This window comes from Camarhynchus parvulus, chromosome 2 (assembly GCF_901933205.1).
Source record: "Camarhynchus parvulus chromosome 2, STF_HiC, whole genome shotgun sequence".
Classification (NCBI taxonomy): domain Eukaryota; kingdom Metazoa; phylum Chordata; class Aves; order Passeriformes; family Thraupidae; genus Camarhynchus; species Camarhynchus parvulus.
In genome coordinates this window covers 140,553,457-140,559,456 of record NC_044572.1, presented here as the reverse complement: position 1 = coordinate 140,559,456, position 6,000 = coordinate 140,553,457, and positions in this window count along the sequence as shown.

Sequence of the window (6,000 nt, the reverse complement as noted above, 5' to 3'; positions counted from 1 at the left end):
CAGAAGGCAAACATTGTAAAAAACAAATGCACCCTCTTCCTTCTCATTTTTGTAGCTGTTCTGATGCTGATGTCATGCAGTATGGACAGTCTGAGTCAGCTGTCCTAGCTTTGTCCCTCCCAGGATCTGGCCCACCTGCAGCCCCTAGGTGGGCAGGGAATGTTGGAGAGGCAGGGCTGGTGCTGTGCCAGCCCTGCTCAGCAGCAGCCAAAACTCTGGGGTGTTACCAGCATCTTTCAGCTCCCAATCCAAGCACAGCCCTGTGAGGGGCTGTGGCTGTGGCAAAATGAACTCCCTCTCAGCCAGACCCAATATATACCAAATCAGCCTTTGATTACCATTTGATTTTCATTCAGATATCAATTAATCACCATTTGTTCATAGTTTGATCACTAATAAAAGCCTTTTAGTTAATTCCATGCTGATTGCTCTTCACGACTCAACTTTGAAGCCAGATAAGCAAATGAAGCTGTAGAGCAGAAGAAAGGGAGCACCATGGTGAGACAGCAAAAAAAAAAGAGAAAGGAGAAGGTGAAATGGGTGAGGTGGGAAGTCGGGTGTCACCCAGCATTAACAACCCAAAGTCTTAAACGTTTAACCACACAAGAACTATGTATTTCTACTTTAACAGGTAGGAAAGCAAAGAGTAACAGTGGGAAAATATGAATTGGTGTCACACTCTTTTTTCTCTATTTCAATTCATTTTTAAGCTTTTCCTTTAGAAAGCTCTAAACTTTCCCCAAATGACTGCAAATATCCTGTCCTCACAGTAGTACAGTTTCCTAAAGATGGCTAAATTAAAACACACAGAAAACTCTTAAAGCATTAAGACTTACCTTACTAATGCAATTATTTATGATGAAGCTTCAAATTTTAGGCAAGAACAGCTACAAGGGGCATTCACTGACAGTGCACATTCACTGGCAGTGTACATTACATTGCTGGCACTCAGCAAGCAGAAAAATCAATAATGATATTATTAAGGAAAACTAAGGTTCACAGACAGACCAGAAAAAAAAAACTGGAAAAATAATTGTAATTGTTTTTTGCATCTGCAGTAGCCCATAAACATCAGCAGGAATCTTTCCTGTGCTCCAGATCATCACAATATTCTTCAGCAGGGATTATATCCCTGCATTTCTTATTCTGTATTACACCCACAGTCTTAGTAATGATTTATGAAGCCCTGACTGAACTAATCTGCTTTGAGGTGTATCCACAATGCCTGGGTTAACTGGCTTTCCATCCCAGAAATGACCAGATCTCCTGCCTCATCTGGGTAAAAACTACCAGTGCAAGGAATCCCTTTCACTCCAAGCAGGTACAAACAGACCAATGAATAGTGTGCCACAGATGTTAAAATGCAATTCATGCCAATTTTAATTATGGTGCTTAGTTTTAATTCCTGTGGCTCTTCAGATGAAACTAGAAAAATTAATATTTAGAATAATTATATAGGTATAGCAGACATCAATTAATTATACTCATGATTGATGTCCCATCTGTCCATAATTAAAATAAGTAGAAATCCATGAAAACAGATAATTTCTGCATGCTTGTGTCTTTCAAACATTGTACTTCTTTGAATGCCATGTCCATCTCCATTTTGCATTTAGAAAATAAGCACCTTCACCAAATACTGAGGTAATAAATAATCAAGATTATTTCCTTCTAGAAGTATGCTATTTCTTAAAAGCAGATTATAGGAATATTTTGAAGCTGCGCAGCTCCCCACAGTATTGGAATCAAAAGAGTCTTCTCAGCAGCATTGAGCAGTGATTACTGGTAAATGCAGAAACTTGAGGAGAAATACCTCCCTGTTCCAGGCTTTAATTTATCTGGCTATAAAGATGGTATGTGACAAATACAGTAACTGACAGGTGAAAGGAAACAGTAAAGTCTGACCCTGCAGAAAATTCTTGGGAAGCACAGAAGAACTTGGATTACCCACTATGTGAGAACAGAAGAAGCATCCTGTTTCTTTGAAAGCCTGCAAAGCCTGAGGAAACTAACCAGCTGTCAGGCTGATGGATTCATTGCAGGCCTGCAGCCAGGTTGTGTCCGAAGGACTGTGTCGCAGACATCTTTTATGAAAAATCCTTTCCTCAGGATTTTTCCTCCTGAGAAGCTGAGAGGCCTCAGGAACAAAATGTAAACCATGGTTATCTGCTGCTGTGGAATGCAACAGGTGGATCTGTGATTGGTCTCAGAGTTGTTTCTAGTTAATGGCCAAAGACAGTCAGCTGGCTTGGGCTCTCTGTCCGAGGCAGAAGCCTTTGTTATCATTCTTTGCTATTCTATTCTTAGCTAGCCTTCTGATGAAACCTTTTCTTCTATTCTTTTAGTATAGTTTTAATGTAATATATATCATAAAATAATAAGTCAAGCCTTCTGAAACATGGAGTCAGATCCTTGTCTCTTCCCTCATCCAAGAACCCCTGTGAACACTGTCACAGGACTGAACAAAGATTCCCACACAAAGTGCACAAGTACTGTCTTAACTCTGCAATAACCAAATTCATTTTGCTCTCAGCTGGTGAGTCTCATTTTCACACACTACAGGCAGGTGCTGTGTGTAGGCACTGTGTGGGGTAGAGTGATGCTGGGTGATGCTGATGGGATCTGACACACGAAAACAAGAGAGCTCCGATTTCATTATCCCAAGCTGGGCTTGCACATAACATCTATATGCACTGTCTGTTTGCAGATGTCATTTGCAGCAGAAACTAGCCTGTATGGCATAGAAAATGTAATCACCAAACGCATTATAGAGAGACAGAGCAGCTCCATGTATGCCCTGCAGCAACCAGCAAGTGCCCTTTGTGTACAAAAGTGTGCTGGTTTTGGCTGCAGTAGAGGTAACTTTTTTCCCAGTGTTTTGGATTTGTGCTGAACACAAGGTTGGTAATATAGAGATGTTTTTGTTATAGCTGAGCACGGTTTGCACAGAGCCAAGGCCTTTTCTGCTTTTCCTACAGCCAGGCTGGTGAGGAAGCTGGGTGTAGAGGGGAGGCTGGGGGGAAACACAGCCAGGACAGGTGACCCAAACTGACCAAAGGGATATTCCAGAGCAATTGACATCATGCCCAGGATATAAAGTGGGGGAAAGAAAGAGGAAGGAGGGGATGTTTGGACTGATGGTGTTTGTCTTCCCAAGTCACTGTTACATGTGATGAGGCACATGTAACAGAGATGGCTGAACACCTGCCTGCCCATGGTAAACAGTGAATTTAATTCTTTGTTTTGCTTTGTTTGTGTGCGTGGCTTTTGCTTTCCCTGTTCAGCTGTCTCTATCTCAACCCGTGAGTTTTCTGGCTTTCACCTTTCCAATCCTCTCCCTGATCTCACTGGTGGGGGAGTGAATGAGCAGCTGCCTGGGGCTTGGCTGGGGTTAAACCACAACAATAGGAAACTGTAGTAAGTGAACACCCAGTTTCCACCCACTGTAAATACCTGTGGTTGCCCAGTTACTGTATGACCAAACCTGAGCCACAGTGGTGTCACTTCAGAGCTCACTTTTGGCACAGAAAAACTCAAGTGCTGGATCTGATTCCTGTCTGGTGATGTCAGTAGAAATGGAGACCTTGGAGCAGAAAGCTATATAGGTATAGGCAGCATTAGTCAGGAAAGTTTTCTAGCATCAGAAAAGACACCAGGGAGCACAAGTGACTGCCAGCATCCCAAGAGAGCCTGTTGTAAGAATTTCTCTTGCTTCCTGTTGATTCCAAGTTGAAAAAGAAAACTTGCCTAGAAAAAGCAGTGTAAGGCTCAAGGTTAACAGAACCACTTATTAAGGGCTCAAGATCAGATGGAGGCAGGGGCTCTCACCTACAGAATGTTTCCTGTAGGTGACCCTATGTCATCTCAAATCTTGATGGATTTATAAGTCTGCAACAGGTTGTGCATCAAGATAGGATTCTTATCAAGAAAATACAATTCAATCCACATTCTAAAAAGCAAAACCAGAATTAGCCAAAATCCATGCACATCCACCATATTCCCAAAATAGTGACAAATTTCTTGTTACCAATGACCTCCTCTGCAAGGGTTTCCTCCAGCAGACATGAGCAAAGCACTGTTCTGGCATAGGAAATGCAGAGGCAGCAAATAGATCCAGTCACAAGCAAGGTGGTAAAGCTTTGTAACTTAAAACCTTAATAGCAGGGTTTTATTTATGTTGAAATATAGGTGAGGGGTACATTTATGCCATACATAAACAGTTTATGAACCAGTGCTCAGCACTGTGCCCAGCAGCCCCATATCAACCTTTGGGTCCAGGATCTTGATTCACAACTGCATGAAACATGTCAGGACCCATCCTGTGGTGCAGCATGGCCCACACCCAAAATACAGCAGTCTGGTTCACCCAGTGTTGGCAATGATCCCTTCTCCAGGCTATTCCCCTTTTCCTGAAGTCATTCCCAGGAGGAGCCTGTGCCAAGGCCCTCATAGGCAGAGCATCACCAGTGAAGAGCAGGGGCAACCATTGTCCTTGGGTGTCTCCCAGTGTAGGTGAAGCCTTCAGGCTAACAAGCCACAGCAGGGACCATGGACCCTTATCCCTCTGCAGGCTTCCCCTGCCTGTCCTGCCCTTAAAGAATCCAGCCTCATAGCCGAGAAGAACCCATGAACTCAAACTCACACCACCAGTACTGCCATGAGTGTACCAACACTCACAGTTAGAAGTCAATGCTTATACATACAATTCTGTACACTTTTATACTGTATATGTATATATATACTGTATACTATATACTTTTACTAGGCAAGACAAATTTTCAGGACCATATAAGTATCAGCCCCTGCATCAGGGCTATCAGAAACCACACCAGGGTTAAGATGCCCTTGCCTGAATGAAGGATGTGAATCTGCACCTGAAGGAAACCAGCTGCATCACAGAAACCTGAAAAAGCTGTAGTTGCATAAGAATGGCTCACAGGTAAACAATGGGTTGAGCCAAAGAAAACTTGCATGTTCCCATGAAAAAACAAATTAGCTACTCTAATAGCATAGGTGGAACCATCTAAAATTGGATGAGTATTCAACACACCCCACTGGGTGCTTCCCAAGAGCTGCTGACTACTCGTGTTCCTACTGCCTTAACGTTAATGAGTATTTCAGCATTTGACCCATGGTTCTGCCATTTGTCATTGCTGGATTGGTAACCTGTGCTTGAAGAGGGTTTTAAGCTCTAAAACCTGGATGCAATACTAGAAATCACTTCTTCAATGGCCCTTCACTATCTCTACCTTCTGAAAATGATACCAGCAAAGGCCAAACACTTCACTCTGCAGATTCTCTTGACTCTGCCTGAAGCTCCTGTTCTGCCATACACCAGTCAGTGCAAAGGCCTATTTCAAGCAAAATTGTCATGTGCTTGCTTTAGCCCTTCCCTAACAATTTCCAACATCCTGCTTACCTTTTTATCTGGTGCTGCCAACTGGGTGGAAGCATGGAGAGGACCAGTCATGGTGACTCCAGGACACTCTCAGTTGGGTTCCACCATCATCACTGATATTGGATAGCAGCACAAGGAACACGTGTGTGACCAGGTGGATGATTTACTCAGCCTGGTGGCACAGCTAAAGAGAGGAAGCAGGATGGTGCAGGAGCATCAGGGAGTCTGAGAAGGAGACAGACTGGTAGAACCTGCCTCCCTGAGACAGGAACAACTGCCAGAAAAAAAAATGATCAAGGGTCTCCTGTATCTTCCCCCCATCAGGCAGAAAACAGTAGCTCCAAAGAAAGGAGTAAATGGATAAAAAGTCCTTACTTGGGCAGCAGATTAAATCCCTCCCTGTCCACCTCTCCCAGGTGCCTCTGTACAGTATGTTTGAGGCTCTGGAAGTGGAATGCCGGTCAGCATGTGATGAGGATGAAGGTCCAGCTATACCAGAGGTGTTGACAGAGTCAGAAAGGCCTAAACAAGACATCACAACCAGCTCTGTGAGGAAGAAAAGTTGGGTTGTAGTTGTAGGTGATTCCTTTCTAAGGGGAACA